This window comes from Mustelus asterias, chromosome 10 (assembly GCF_964213995.1).
Source record: "Mustelus asterias chromosome 10, sMusAst1.hap1.1, whole genome shotgun sequence".
Lineage (NCBI taxonomy): Eukaryota > Metazoa > Chordata > Chondrichthyes > Carcharhiniformes > Triakidae > Mustelus > Mustelus asterias.
Window position 1 is genome coordinate 87,015,338 of NC_135810.1, and position 17,435 is coordinate 87,032,772.

Genomic DNA, 17,435 nt, shown 5'->3' on the forward strand with positions numbered 1-17,435 from the left:
TCATGCACAAGGACCCCCAGGTCCCTTTGCACGGTAGCATGTTTTAATTTGTTTCCATTGAGATAGTAATCCCATTTGTTATTATTTCCTCCAAAGTGTATAACCTCGCATTTATCAACGTTATACTCCATTTGCCATATCCTCGCCCACTCACTCAGCCTGTCCAAATCTCTCTGCAGATCTTCTCCGTCCTCCACACGATTCACTTTTCCACTTATCTTTGTGTCGTCTGCAAACTTCGTTACCCTACACTCCGTCCCCTCCTCCAGATCATCTATATAAATGGTAAATAGTTGCGGCCCGAGTACCGATCCCTGCGGCACGCCACTAGTTACCTTCCTCCAACCGGAAAAACACCCATTTATTCCGACTCTTTGCTTCCTGTCGGATAGCCTGTCCCCAATCCACTTTAACACACTACCCCCAACTCCGTGTGCCCTAATCTTCTTCAGGAAATAGGCACAAGGTGGCCAACATACTTTGATCACTCCATCTAAGTTCAGTACTCATTGCACTGAGAAACCTATATTAAAAAGATTGAATTTGGAGAACGATCATAAATACTAATTCATAGGTTTAAAAATTGCTTCGTCCAGCCAATGTGAAGGGTAGAGTTTAGGTTCTAGAAAACTAATCTATATGTAACCCAAATGTTAGGAAACCAGCCACTAAACACCATCTAGAATCAAAATAGACACAGGTTCATAGAATCCCTACTGTACAGGAGGCTATTCGGCCCATCGAGTCTGCTCTGACTCGCCAAAGGAACATCTTACCCAAATCCACCCACGGACTTACCCATAACCCCAGGCATTTACCCTGCTAAGCCCCCTAACCTACATATTTTGGGACACTAACATGGCCAATCCACCTAACCTGCACATCTTTGGACTGCGGGGGGAAACCAGAGGTGCTGGAGGAAACCCACGCAGACACGGGGAGAATGTGCAAACTCCACACAGACAGTCACCCAAGGCCAGAATTGAACCCAGGTCCCTGGCACTGTGAGGTAGCAGTGCTAACCACTGTGTCACTGTGCTGCCCCTGGGTTGTATACCCAGAGCTCACCATCTGCTTCAGTGTTTCAGTCCCTTTCAGCTGCTCAGCATCAATCGGGCAAGTATGCACAACTGAATGTATCTCATAAGACTAAACAGAAATGGGAGGGGCAATGGACATGAAGGGATGTCCAGCTGTTAGTGCAGCTGTTAATGTCTGAGGCTAGTTTATAAGGGAGCTGATTACTGCATCCAATATAGTTACATTACTTAGTGGTCCTCCAGTGGACCCCACAATAATCCCCCAACTGCTGCAGACCTGGTTGACCCAAGATGGCATGGTGGCACAGTGGTTAGCACTTCTGCCTCACCGCGCCAGGGACCCGGGTTCAATTCCCGGCTTAGGTCACTGTGTGTGTGGAGTCTGCACGTTCTCCCTGTGTCTGCGTGGGTTTCCTCCGGGTGCTCCTGTTTCCTCCCACAATCTGAAAGACATGCTGGTTAGGTTCATTGATCCGAACAGGCATTGGAGTGTGCCAACTAGGGGAATTTCACAGTAACTTCATTGCAATGTTAATGTAAGTCTTACTTGTGACTAACAAATAAACTTTACTTTACTTTGGGCCACTGTCTGTGTGGAGTTTGTACATTCACACCGTGTCTTTGTGGGTTTCCTTGGGGTGCTCAGGTTTCGTCCCACTGTCCAAAAATGTGGGGGTTAGGTGGATTGGCCATGCTAAGTTGATCCTAGTGTCAGGGGGATTAGCTAGGGTAAATACATGGGGTTGTGGTAATGGGGTCTGGGTGGGATTGTGGTCAGTGCAGACTCGATGGGCCAAATGGCCTCCTTCTGTACTGTAGGGATTCTATGATTCGAAGACATTGCCATTTGTCACAAACCAGGTCAGGGTTGAGGAGGCAAATTCCGTTTTGGGAGTTCCCTCCCCAAATCAGCCCCATGTCCTGATTTCAGTGCTATCTCTGAGCAGATGGAAGCTCTGCTCTAAAAGAGTTTCCCTGGAAATGTGGAAGCTGAGACCTGTAGCTTATCTGGGTAATGTCCAATTTATGGCCCTCCCCTACTGAATCCTGGTGGATTTAGATTCGTAGTGCAGCCAAATTCCTGGCAGATTTTTCGGGCAGTTAGAAAATGGCATGAGATGTTAATCTGAAATCTGAAAGAAGGAACTAGTCAGCACCAATCCATCTGAACTATTTTGTATTCCTTTCTTAGGTTTTTGAAAAGATTAACTTAATTCTTAAAATTGTATCCTATTTATTATTTTGTCATTTTCTCTGCAAGGTGTCTATTAGCGGCACAGTGGCACAGCGATCAGCACTGCTGTCTTACTGCGCCTGGGACTTGGGGTTTGATTCCCGGCTTGGTTCACTGTCTGTGCGGAGTCTGCATGTTCTTCTCGTCTCCGTGTGTGTTTCCCCCGGGTGCTCCGGTTTCCTCCCATAATCCGAAAGAGGTGCTGGTTAGGTGCATTGGCCGTGCTAAATTCTCCCTCAGTGTACCCAAACGGACGCCGGAGTGTGGCGACTAGAGGATTTTCACAGTAACTTCATTGCAGTGTTAATATAAGCTTACTTATGACACTAGTAAATAAACTTAAAACTATTGAAAGTATACAACTTTATTGAACTTATGTATTTGTTTGTTTTTAGTAAAATAAAAATATTTTAAATTGCAGATACGATATTCTATAAGAATAGACTAAGATCTTATGAAACCGGACGTTCTTGAGCTGAATACAATCAACAGACAGATGTTGCCATTTATTTCCTGTCGCATTGCTGAAAGCTTACCCAGCTTACTACCATACTAAGACGGACTCAATCAAAGTTATGGGAATTGAAACATGGACCAATATGATGCAAGTTAGTTTAGCTGAAACAATCTAGGGTAACAAGGGTAGGAAACACCCTAAATTGTAACACACTCATTGCTATTTTTTGTTTTTAGATATTGATTTAAGGAGGATTTGGCAAGGCAATTATTGACTACAAGGCCTGGCCAGATGTTATTGTAAATGAGACATGCTTATTCTCACCAACTTTTACAGATGCACCATAGAAAGCATTCTTTCTGGTTGTATCACAGCTTGGTATGGCTCCTGCTCTGCCCAAGACCGCAAGAAACTACAAAAGATCGTGAATGTAGCCCAATCCATCACACAAACCAGCCTCCCATCCATTGACTCTGTCTACACTTCCCACTACCTCGGCAAAGCAGCCAGCATAATTAAGGACCCCACGCACCTCGGACATTCTCTCTTCCACCTTCTTCCTCCGGGAAAAAGATACAAAATTCTGAGGTCACGTACCAACCTACTCGAGAACAGCTTCTTCCCTGCTGCTGTCAGACTTTTGAATGGACTTACCTTGCATTAAGTTGATCTTTCTCTGCACCCTAGCTATGACTATAACACTACATTCTGCATTCTCTCGTTTCCTTCTCTATGAACAGTATGCTTTGTCTGCAAGAAACAATACTTTTCACTGCATGTTAATACATATGACAATAATAAATCAAATCAAATCAATCAATGCCCCAAATTAATTTCTGTTCTCTTTTGCCAATCCTTCCCTGCCAATCATTACCAAATTAATAAGGAGTGGTAGAAAAGCTATGTCAATCAGTACGCTATCTCTGTTTCCCACTGACAGAAAACCAAATGAGATTGACTTTTCTCGGGTCCTGGATTTATTAAAATATAAAAATATGCAACTCCAAAGACAAACACTGCATGAAATTGTTTACTCCAACATTAAGGAGCTTCACTTGTTCAACAAATATGTAACAGTGGTGTTATCAATCTGATTTTTTAAATGTATCCTAGATCTTTCAATTCTTGCAAATACCCCTCACAGCAGGAATGAGGCAAAGCTAATACTTTTGGATGAAAATGATTATGGAATGAAAACATAAGTAATATTCCCTCTACTTCTGATTAAAAGAAGTAGTGAAATTAGATACCATGTCCAGAGGTTATCTGCACAGGTAAGTGCTCTGCTGGAACGTGAGAGAACTTTGACCTGGAAGGACGTAGCTAATGAATCAAAAGCGGGTGACCAGATGGAGTGTCACTAGCAGATTGAAATCCATGCCACCAATGTTCAGTCAGTAGGCTTGTGAGGAGGGCATCATGCTGCTCATGCTTGCCACCTGGCCACTAAGCCAGCCAAACCTTGTCTCAAGTATACCCTACAGCTGGCATAGGCAAGGCAAGGTGGCTGCAAGCCCAATCAAGGACATGCCTTGCAACTGTTACACATAAATAGCTGACAACATTACTGGACTTTTTTAAAAAGCACATCAGTGAAGGTGCCATCCTTTGCTGAATTAGGTTTGTGCTGGCTTGGGATATAGTTTGTTTGTCGAACTAAGAATTCCCTGTTTAAAAATAGATACAAAGAAATCATTTAGCTTGGTATCTTTATATTATTATGACATTTCCATTCAATACTGGTCTGGACAGGGAGGTGCTGTACTGCAGCAATTATACCCCCAGAAAAGAAAAGCTAAATTTTGTAACTGTGAAGATATTGTCTACCATGTGAATGGAATGGTGAGTAATAAGAATCATTAAATGAACATAAGAATGACTTAATTTTATTGTAAGCCGACCACATATCAATTTCAATTAAAGATACCATGATGAGTGCTGAATACAGAATTAATTAAGATTGAGTAAGACACAATATAGGGATAGTAAAGCCACCACTGTAATGTGACAATATTCCTCATGGGTGAAAACAAATCTGTACTGTACAGTTCTGTGCTATTCATTCTGCTTTAACAGAACTTTTCCATGGAACATTGGGGCAAATATCTACAAAATATGATCTAGTCACCATTTTATTTTGAACACTTTAGATAATGCCATATTTAACATCTGTGAGATAACTCAAGCTTTTGCAATTCATATATACTCTGTGAAGATACTTCTCCGTATGACAATATTCATTAGTTACATGACTATAGGTCATGATGATAATTCAGTAAACATAGTAATCAAACTGTTAAGGTTCATTCCTCACCATTAATCAGAATTAATTCCAAAATTTCAGACTCTGAGCAGCTGTAGCATGAATGGGTGAGACACCTGATAGCTCAGATGTTCATGCGTGTTAGAATGAAGGTTGCGAAGAATAAGGACTAGACAGTGATAATGTGAGTGATCATAACACCTAGGGTGGAGCTACCATATCCAAAGGCCAATTGCCCAGTGTGGTTACTCAGTTGACATACATTCCTGAGGGGGTCTAGTGAATGGAGGTGTACAACAGCTGTGGGGCATGCAAGAAAAATTACTGGCAACTTTAAAGATTGGCTGAGTTTTTCAAGATGGTGGCCAAGAAGGGAGGTCCATGGAATGGGAGAATGGGGAGTAAGGAAGCGCAGCGTAAATACTAATAGTGGTTCAGGAAGTGACCCTTGCTTTTGAAAATAATGGAGTACCAGAGAAAGACTAGTGCAAAAGGGCAATCTCGCAGTAATAATTCTAATATATTAAAATGTATGGTAGAGGCCACAGCTTGATTTGATCGTACAAAGAAATAGTGGACACCGAACAGAATCGGAAGTCCTCATGATTGTGAACGTTGATGCTGCCAATAAACTTGAGGGTAAACTAATAAAAGAGATGAAACAAAGGGAATTTGATGGTTGAAGAGAGTTTGCAGTGGACGAGATACGGAGAAACCAGTTCTGTCATGTAAGTAGATTTGTACTGGAAAAATCCCGACTGATGGCCCTTATAAGACTGAGGTGAGGCTCGTTGCTAAGTGTTTTTGAAGAGCGACTGGCTAATACAGATGTTAGAGTGGACTCTTTCGCACCTGAAAAAGTAAACTTAAAAATCTTTTCAGCTCTTCTAACTGCAGATTTATGGGAATGTAGATTGATCGGCACACACGTCGCAGCTCTGCGGAGCGATACTTCCCAGAGAGAAGAGTTTCTGAAACCAATCAAAGAGACAGCAGATGCAGGAAGAAAAGTACGGAAACGAAAAAATGCATCCATGGCTTGAATGATGTTTCCAGGCTGTGGTATTTTTTAGTGCGATCTGTTTTACTGAAAATTGGTTGTTTTCATCTAAATAAACAATCCCGCAATGTTTCGCTGGTTTCATGAAGATGCTTGAAAGTTTTTCCTGATGCATGTTGATGATTTCTTTTGGGGGTGCAACAGCAGAAATTGAGAAATGGGTTATTAATAAGATTAGAATAGACTTGTAATGCTTTGTACAGAATGTGGATTCTTCTGGTTTAATTTCTTTTGAAATTTAATGGGAGGTGGTGGTGTAATGCTAATGTCACTGGACTAGTGATGCAGAGGGCTGGGTTAATGGTCCAGGGATGTGGGTCACAATGCACCGTGGCAGCTGGTAAAATTCAAATTCCATTAATAAAACTGGAATTGAAAGCTTGTCTCAATATGGCGATCATGACAACTCTCACTGATTGTCATTAAAACCAATCTGGTTCCCTAATGTCACTCTAGGGAAGAAGATCTGCCATTGTCCTGGTCTCGCCTACATGTGACTCCAAACCAACAGCAATGTGGTTGATTCTTAACTGCCCCCTGAAATGGCCCAGCGATCAACTCAGTTCTTGGGCAATTGGGGATGGGCAACAAATGCCGGCCTTGCCAACAATGCCCATATCCCTTAAAAGAATAAAGAACAATTAATCTCCAAGGCTGAATTTTCCAGCCACGCTCGCCCCAAGACTGGAAACTCCCGCTGGAGGTCAATGAACCTTTGCATAGTCCGGTTTCCACCTGCTATGATTCCCATGGTGGCTGGAATGGGAAAATTCCACCCCAATTGTTACTTTAATGGAGAGAAGGGATTCAGTTTAAAAGCTCCAGCCAAAATAATGATAAGGATCAGCTTCATTCCTGGTGGGGACAACTGAGGAGCACATGCTGAAACTCCTTGGCCCTTGTTTTTTTCCATAGCTGCATACATAGAAACATAGAAGATTGGAGCAGGAGGAGCCATTTGGCTGTTCGAGCCTGATCCGCCATTCATTACAATCATGGCTGATCGTCCAACTCAATACCTAATCCTGCTTTCTCTCCATACCCTTTGATCCCATTTGCCCCAAGTGCTATATCCAGCCACCCCTTGAATACATTCAATGTTTTGGCGTGAACTACTTTCTGTGGTAATGAATTCCACAGGCTCATCACGCTTTGGGTGAAGAAATGTCTCCTCATCTCCATCCTGAATGGTCTACCCTGAATCCTCAGACTTTGACCCCTGGTTCTGGACTCCCCCACCATCGGGAACATCCTCCCTGCACCTATCCTGTCTAGTTCTGTTAGAATTTTATAAGTCTCTATGAGATCCCCCCTCATTCGTCTGAACTCCAGTGAAAACAATCCTACCCGAGCCAATCTCTCCTCATACATCAGTCCCGCCATCTCTGGAATCAGCCTGGAAAACCTTTGCTGCACTCCCTTGAGAGCAAGAACATCCTTCTTCAGAAAAGGAGACTAGAATTGCACTCAACGGAGACCAGAACTGCACACGAAAGGAGACCAGAACTGCATATTGTGCACTACCATGGGCAGGAAGTGTACGTACACAGTTTGCTGACGTATAACTGAATATCATATTACTGAGATCAAACATGCAGTTTCTATCCCTTTTCCCCACAGCACTTTTCTTTCCATCACTTCTCAGAAGAGAAACAACAATAATCAGACAATGTACCAGACCTCAGTTATTCAGGTCGGCCTATTAATGAAAGCCTCCTGAAGCTGCAGCAGTCCCGCCTGTTCACCTCTCCAGTTTGCAGGGAAAACTCTTCAGACCCTGCCATTCTCATTCAAAGACGTGGCAGAGGATGTGTAAAAATGGTAATGATAAGAAGCAAGACCTGCTCATGAACCCTATGGGTCAGCTATCGGGTTTCCTAATGCCATCTTAAACCCTACCGTCGGCCTTGCTATGTAAGCTCGATGTGCAAGTGTAAAGAGGCTCTGCAAACCATGGAAAATCTTGTGAATCATTACTCACTTAAGATTTTGGCCTGATGAATATCTTCTATCATACCCTGGAACATCAGAGGCCATACAGTGGATGTCCAGCTTGGATAGTGACATTCAATGTTGCTCTATAAGCTGCAATATGATAGAAGACACAGGCACTCACTCAAGCTTAGCATCATTATACACAGCATGTTGCCAAGGCAGCGTTTTGCAAAGGCTTTCTTGTAGCCAGTATTTAATAAATGCTCCTTGTTTAGTTTTTGTCAGCTAGCTGCATGAGCCAGCCAGCAGTTCAAGTGCCGTAGAAACAAGCAGTAATTCACAACACTGCTTCACTCACATCTGTCACATCCAGCAGAGAGGATTTAGATAACTGACTTGAGGAGACAGCACTCTCCTGGGTAAGTTACAGTCCATGTTTGAAGAAGAAATAAATGGAGAACCTGGAACTTGCTATTTGGAGAGGCAGCTTCTTTCTTCAGTCGCACTGCCTCAGGTTTGAACCTCGCGGTGTCCGGTCACAAAAGAAGATTGCAGTCTTGAATAAGTTTGTCCCAGTGAACGCATTGGAGTCTGTAAAAAATGCCTGGTAAGTTGTAGTTTGCTCTCTCCACTAGCCACATCTGTGCAGTTGTCGAGGAACATTTGTCTGTATCGCAGTTCTACCATGAAGCATCTCACTGAGTCACCAGTGGTTCTGGAATAGCTCCACATTGTTCCCTGTGTATACTCAGAATGCTGCTGGAAGCTCTAACCTGGAATCCGCTCTCATCCAGCTCCACCATAACAGGTGATTAGACTGAGATGACACTGAGTGAGGGCTTCATTGATTTCCTTGGCGTCTAAGGTCTCCCCATAAAGGAGAGTGGACACACTGAAGAAATGGCCAACAGCAGGAATGAGGCTGTTTCTCAAGCAGTTCCCAACTCTGCCCAAATAAGTTCATAAGTTTGTAAGATATAGGAGCTGAATTAGGCCATTCGGCCCATTGAGTCTGCTCCGCTATTCGATCATGGCTGATATGCTCCCCATCCCCATTTTCCTGCCTTCTCCCCAGAACCCTTCAACCCCTTACCAATTAAAAATCTGTCTAACTCCTCCTTAAATTTAAATGGCAGTAAACACAATGGGAATTCTGGGTGGCACGGTGGCACAGTGGTTAGCACCACTGCTTCACAGCGCCAGGGACCTGGGTTCGATTCTCAGCTTAGGTCACTGTCTGTGTGGAGTTTGCATGTTCTCCCCATCTCTGCGTGGGTTTCCTCCGAGTGCTCCAGTTTCCTCCCACTATCTGAAAGACATGCTGGCTAGGCGCATTGACCCGAACAGGCGCCGGATTGTGGCGACTAGGGGAATTTCACAGTAACTTCATTGCAGTGTTAATGTAAGCCTTACTTATGACTAATAAATAAACTTTACTTTCAAAAGCAATTAGGGTTACCGTTGATGCTTCCTCGGTTTCTCGGTGTTTTGAAAGCGGTTCTCACAGTTCAGTCATGTATATGTTTCAGTCATTGTTAAGATAAGGTCATTGGTAAATACAAAAAAACATGAGGGCACAAATTTAAGAAAATCAGAAAAAATAATTATGCAAAAGGTTGGAAAAAATATTTTACAAATGGAAGTTCAGAAAGAAATCTTTTACAAAAATTTGAACAAGGTGAAGCTAGCCGTTTCATGCTGCTATTACGCAGCAGCAACACGAGTGGCATTCGTCACTAACAAGATGTTGCCATCAATCCAAAAACACATTCTGTCTATCACACCAATGAATAATGTGGTATATGAAACTCAGAGCTAGTGTGATGCGAGATATGCAGACTGTATGTCCCAAAGACTGGCGGGTCATATCAAACAGCATGTCCTAGCCGCTCTTCACAATGGGCAAGGCACAGGCCATACCCAACCAGCCTGTGCCAACTCAAAACACAGTGTCCAACACTAGATGTGATTCCACGATTGGACAACATTTGTTAAATAATCCTCAGTGTGCTAAACATTGCGCTGACAACACAATTTAAGATTGTCATTCGGACTCGCAGTGTGGCACATTTACATGTACTGGAAGCTACCTATATTAATATACAGGGCCCTTTTTCATTGTAGACAGAAAGAACAGGTACACACATTGTGCCTGTTTCAGCTAAACAAAGTATGTGTCAGCCATTTGCTGAATCATTTCACAGGGCCATGCCTTGACCAATGACACACCTTGACAGCTTGGCAGTTAACTGCCAGTCACCAAACGATGCATTCTCCATGGCAATCAGACTGGAACTGCCAACCAATCAGTACTTTCTTCTCATCCAGTATTAAGTGTTATTTCTCCTAACATTTGGTATTCTTGCAATCACCCTGATGAGTACAAGATGAAAAGCTTCGACAGAATGTCTTTTTTCAATAATGCATAGAGGCTGGAAAGAATTGTTAAGGCAAGTCCATCAATTCTTATCAAATTAGATAGTTGCTTCAATAAAGATTATGAAAGAAAATAGAGAGGGGTCAGAAGAAGGAAATTGGGTAAGATGACCCGAGTAGGGGGAAAATATTGATTTTAGAGTTGTACTAGTTCAGGAGCCAGCACAAAGAAGGTCAATTGAGAATTGAGAGGAAACTGGCACCTGCCACCTTCAAAGATTCACCAATCTGGATTACGAAGGCATACAAAATACACTCTGGCCCTGAGATTCGTTGGGAACTTCTGAGATGTCCTGTCATAACTCTGTTGGGGGAGTGACATAAATCTCAGGAAAGTAGCGGTGACCCAGTTGTAATGGAAGTTGTCACTTCTAAACCTCTGTCCTCCCCATGACAAGGCAAATGACAGCTAAAGGGTAAAGCCAAGCGTGAGAACTCCTTAAACTAGCTGTTTCCATCCTCCCAACAGGGCCCACTCCTGTTTTGCACATTATATTGAATGAGTGGAGACACATTGGTCTCCACAAGGCTGTGTGTGGGCATTACTGCGTAGATGATAGACCAGATAAATATCTGTTCCTCTAAAAAAATCGATTTGAATATTTGGCCAGCAGCTCCATTTGTCCAGGCAGCGCCAAGAACGCATTAGTGGTCACTGCTGTAACTGCAACCAGGAACAAGAGGAAGGTCTGATGGATCCCATGGCAAGCCATGTATGGGGCCTTGGGCAGGTTAGGGTTGCGGGATAGGATGTTTAATAGAGCAGGCGGGTAGGATGAAAAAAGGTGGGTTCCATTTTAAGGGTAACTGCACCTCCGCCAATTCAGAAAAAGTTTAAGTTTATTTATTAGTGTCACAAGTAGGCTAACATTAACACTGCAATGAAGTTACTGTGAAAATCCCCCAGTCACCACACTTTGGCGCTTGTTTGGGTACACTGAGGGAGAATTTAGCACGGCCAAAGCACCTAACCAGCACATCTTTCAGACTGTGGGAGGAAACTGGAGCACCCGGAGGAAACCCACGCAGACACGAGGAGAACGTGCAGACTCCGCACAGTCACCCAAGCCGGGAATCGAACTCAGGTCCATGGTGCTGTGAGGCAGCGATGCTAACCACTGTGCTACTGTGCGCCCCAAGGCAAAAGACAGCCCTGAAGATAGAGCCCCCCCCACTTCCCACCTGTGCTTTGGAAACATTTTTTTTTAAAGCCTTTGTCCACTCCTGCCCGAATGCCCCTCCAACCATTTCAAACAGGAAGAAAACCAGTTAGACCACAGGGGTTGTGACATAAACTTTGAGTCAGGCAATGACAATTGCACACTCAGTCCAGGTATCCTGTCCTCCTCCTTAACCTACCAGGCAATGTCCTAGAAACTTCCATTACCTTGGATATGCTCCTGTCCCAGTGATAGGTTATGACAGATAGCGGGCACAGTTGTATGGTGGACCTGGGAATCCTTAAAATTGATTCTGAATCCCTTGGAGCTTCATGGCATCAGGTCAAACACGAGCAAAGAAACTTCCTGCTGATTACCACATACCATCCTCCCTCAGCTGATGAATCAGAGCTCCAGCATATTGAAATCATTTGGAAAAAGGACTGACGGTAGCAAATATATTCTGGGTGGGGAAGATCAATGTCATCAAAAATAGCTTTATGTAACGCTGCTGACTGAGTTCTGATAGTTATAGCTTGTGACAGGCGGGGCAGAATTTTCAATCTTAGATCCTGACCCACTGTCAGGAATAACGGCGGTGAGGGAGCTTTTGGAGATGATGGTTAGTTAAGTGATTGCCTCCAAGGACCTTGTCTAATTAAAGATGCTGCATGAGCTACTGAGGCTGAAATGCCAACAGTCAGCATCCAACTCTGAAAGATCACCAATCCCTTTGTCAGAGGTAGGTGCTGCTGGACTGTGTGGGTGACCATGAGGTGCCTCAAGATGGATGCACCATCTGAAGGCTGTTCAATGCTTAAAAATAAAACGCCTGTCAGGCCACCATTGTGTAGGGGGACCCCTTCATTGGATGGCCTGCAGCCATAAGTGTGATTCTCTAGCAGTCATGGCTGGGGTTGGTGGGGGGAGGAAATAACATGAGGCATCAATAGCCCCCTGGCTTGCTGCCAGGAAGCTATATCCATCTACTTGACAAGCTTTGGCCTCAGTGAAGGGCACATCTGCCGTTTGGACATGTGATAACCCACAAGGTCCACGGGGAATCATTGTTGGATCTCCCTGTGGGGCTTGTTCAGAATGAGTTCCCCTGTAAAGAGGCAGTGGTCTGCCAGCTAGAGCTCATTACCTGAGCCTTTAATAAGGCAGGCCCAGGACTGGGCCTGCTGAACTATAGTCCCACACAGGGACTAATGTGTGTGTACACCCACGGTACTGGTTTTATTTTGCATTCTGTAATAAACTATGTTCCTTTCCAATTGGGCTTCCTGAGTCACTACATGAAAATTCTAGTACGTGTGTGAAATGTGCCCTCAATAGACCCTTTATCTGGCTGTCTGCCACTGGTTGGTGGGTGTCTATCAACACCTTGAAGCAGCCTCACTGAAAATAGGCCAGAGGTGGGGCATAGGCTGGAAGACAACACTGCATGCAGGTAGAACAACAAAAACAACAACTATTTCAAGCAGCGAGTGGATCATTTAGATTCGTAAACATTTACAGCACTGAAGGAGGCCAGTCGATTCATCAAATTCATGCTGGTCAACAAATCTGACTACACTGATCGCATTTCCCAGTGCTTGGCCCTGGAGGTTATGGCAGCGCAAGTGAATATCTAAATACTTCTTAAATGTTACCAGAGTTTCTGACTCAACCACCCTTTCAGGCGGTGAGTTTCAGACTCCCACCAACCTCTGAGTGAAACAGTTTCTCCCCAAGTCCTCTCTCAGACTTCTACCTCTAACCTTAAATTGTGTTAAAGTTATGTAGCCCTGGCACACCCAGTTGTGAACCTTGATGGATTAATGAAGCTACTAATGACTGGAGGAGACTCCAATAACACTTAAATCCTGAATAATGGCAGACATGGAAGTGGAAAGGACAAGGCTAAAGAGTTTGCAACCATCTTCAGCCAAAAGGAACCAGGTCCCTTTCAGAGTTTCCTTCCACATGGAAACATGGTGCACACTGGGCAACCTTAAAGCAGAACCATTTTCCAGTTCCTGCTTGCAAGGTGGGACCAATCCACACTTCGGAATTTTTGCCTTATAGGTTCAACTTTAGTTTACAAGATATCAAAACAAAACTTACCGTTGATTCTTGGTGCTCAAGGATGTGGCAGAATCTCTCTCCAGCCAAAAGCACGCACAGGAATATATCAAACAACTGAAATCCTTTAAAATTTCCTTGGTTATTTAAAAAATCTTTTTCCAGTCTCCACAAATATTTCCACAGACACCACTTTAATTTTTCCATTTATTGAAATTCTCTTCCCGTCAAATCCCTGCTGCCAAATTTTTAACTATACTGTAATTTCTTCAAACTGTGGGGATTACTGGTCTCATCGCTTCTGGTTCCATTACTATCAATCTTCCATCCTCATTAACCTCTTCCCTATCTAACCCTTTCCTCCATTTCATTCTGTGTGTTTGCTGGTGTCCTTTTTTTTTCTTTTGTTATTGTCTTGTGGCTAAACATCTTTTAGAAATGGGAAGTATTTTGGTCCTTTGTTCTTAGCAAAGATAGAGTTGTGATTCAGAAAGCACAATGTGAAGTCTCACACCACAAGGTTAAAGTCCAACAGGTTTATTTGGTATCACGAGCTTTCGGAGCGCTGCCCCTTCATCAGCTGAGTCACTGGACAAGTTTACAACAGAACCACTGAAATTCTTACTGTGTCCACTTGAGTTCTTTTAAAGAATGAATTAATTTTTAAAAGACTCCAGTCCAATGCTGGCATCTCTGTGGTGGACCTCAGTTGTGCCTTTGTCCTATATGGACCACCGTTGTGTGTGCTTGTCATACCTGGACAGATCCCCTTCCAGTTTGGTTCCTCCCCTCGGCACCTAGTATAAAGGTGACTGTCTCCTCCCCCTTGTTCAGTCCAGGTTGGTTATTTGTTGGGATCTGCTCCTGATTCTGTTGTGAATAAAAGCCTACACTTGCATTGGCATATCGGTAGTCTTTCGCCTTATTGATAGCACATCAATCTCCCCATCATTCAGAAAGCAGTAATGTAGTTTTGAGTATATGAGTGAATATGCTGTTGGATTTGAACTTGGTTGGCTGAACTGAATCTAACATTAAAATATTATATATCGAAGTGAAATATCAATATTTTGAGGAAGAACAAAGCCAGTAAGATTATTTCAGACAAACAGTGCAGTGAAATTAACCAAAATGAATGTCTCCATAATAATATGAATTGAACAGTTGTGATGAGCGTTTTTCAATATTCAATCATAACACACGTCTGATACCAATATTGTGAGGCTCAAACCATTTCCAAGTTTAGGCTCCATTTGTACTAGGTCAGTGAGACACTGATCACTCGCAATCTCAGTGCCTTGCTTCAACCTGAGCGGAACTTCCAAGCTCTACATCCCATCCATCACCAAGACCCCTAATTGTATCAATGAAGCATGTCGTGCATTTACCTCTACTTCACCTTCACCATCAATGAACTTGTCCATTCATACTTCTGGCCTTGACTATTCCAGTACTCTCCTAGTCTGCCTCCCGTGCTTTATTGGATTCCTATTCATGCAAAGCTCTGTTATTTCCCCCAGTCCTGTGCAACATGTCTCCAGTCATCACCAAACTCCACTGGATTCCTGTCCCACTGAATTCAAAATCTTCATCCATATTCTTCCAAGTTCTTCCAGCTCTAAGCCCTGGTCTGCGTTCTCTTCCACCTGGGCTTGTGTGACATTCTCCTATCAGTTTGGGATTCTTAAACCCTTCCTCCACCATTGGAGGTTTGCTTAAAATCTACCTCTTCCCCAATCACTTTCTTACCAATTCTTGTTTAATGACCATTAACCTCATTTTGTCAACCATCTTTCACCAAATTACAGGTAATGGATAAATTGTGGTCCTTTCAATGTTAAATTTGAGGCTACATTTTTCATGTATTGATGGGTTTGGGATTTGATGAAACTGAAACTAATACTAAATATTAGGGAGCCCTAAATTGGTCCCTTTTTAAAAGGTAAATTGAGGGGGGAGATGGGTTGATACACATTCCCCAAAAGCCTATTCTTATAGCCTAATAGAGTGGCGACTTAGAGATGTTTGAATGCGTTTTATGAATCATTCGCATTACATGATGACCCAGCACGTTGAAGACATCCATAAATCATAAAATCCCTACAGTGCAGAAGGAGACCATTTGGCCCATTGAGTCTGCACCAACCCTCTGAAGAGCATCTTACCCCGGCTCACCCAGCCCACCCCCACCCAATCCCCAGTCCGCATTTAGCATGGCCAATCCACCTAACCCACACATCTTTGGACTCTGGGAGGAAACTGGAGCACCGGAAGAAACCCATGTAGACATGGGGAGAATGTGCAGACTCCAACAGATAGTCACCTGTGGCCAGAATTGAACCTGGTTCCTTGGCGCTGTGAGGCAGCAGTGCTAACAACTGTGCCACCGTGCCACCATTGATGTGGACCATCAGCTGTCTTGCCATCCTATAACACAAAAGACTGTCGCATGACACAGCCTTGCCAAGTGGAGAAAGAGACAACTTCATTATGGCACAGGATCACCCTTTAAACCTCAGCCTCCAGCTGACAGGGTAGTGTGTAAGATCAGATCATCGAACTCCCACAGTGGCATCACTTTAGAGCTCAAGAACATTTTAAACTAATTTAAACAATGAAAGTTAGAAATCAATTACAAGAAACAAACTAGAGTTTTGCAGAAAAAATGCCACTTGCTGATGTAATTCTTTTGTACTTAAGGCTCTCAGGCTGAATTTTACAGAGGGCACTGTGACCCCGATGTTGAGATGCAGGCCCCTGCATATGGCTTCAGCTTCCCTGCCAGAACAACCTTATACGAGGAGGTCTCCTAATTGACTCTGTGTTCATCTTCCAGTCATGGATAGTGGCAGGGCTGCAACATAGGAGGCTTAAGGAGAGAGCTCCAGGCACTGGCCTACTCTTATGTCCTATGGTTCCTATGGGTATTTAATAGCCGCACTGGATGAGGTGAGCACTGCTGAGGGAGGAATGTGATCCAGTGATGCTTCAAGCTATAAATTCTTTCAGATTATCAGATGAAGATGTTTTTAAAACGTCCTGTGGTCCTGCCACCCGGAGGCCACTTCTATTTAGTTTCGAGGCCCCAGGCTCAGTGCGGGGTCTGTCCTGTGGCAGGAAGGCTCTGGGATAACGGCCCTTGAAGGGGCCTTAATTAGATCAGCTGGCTACCCACCTCTGCTGATTCGCCGAGCAGCACACCCCTGCGAATGTTGACCAAAGGCAGGACAGTATCAGGGTGCTGTCCCAATGCGTATACCCATTATTTACCCTGCCCCCTGCCAACCACCCTCCTTCCCCTCCCCACCTCCAAACCACAAGTCTCCGAAAATTTATCCCCGTTTTCTGAACAGCATCACGGCATTATTTCAGGAGGATTTACTGTTTGAGAATTCTCCATAGATGATGTTTCCCCCTCCGGCACCATTTCAAAACACATGAGCTTTGGGAGTTGCCATGATTTGTATATTTTATTATTTTCATTGGTAGGTCTATCCAGGAAGCTTGCTATTGCTTTTTAAAATATTCCTTTGACACAGTATATATTTATTAATAAATGCTGAACATATTATTCTGCATAAATTACACAGCAAGAGATTATAGCTATTGGAATGGAAACATTTTGAATTATCCACTTAATAACAGTGTCAAGAAGGAAGTGTAAGGGAGATCTACATTTACCAGATAGAATAACACAATCCACCTCCCACATCGACCCATTAATGTTCCCAACTGAAGTCTCAAACAAGTATCCTTTACTGTACCATCGTGATGTTTCAGTTC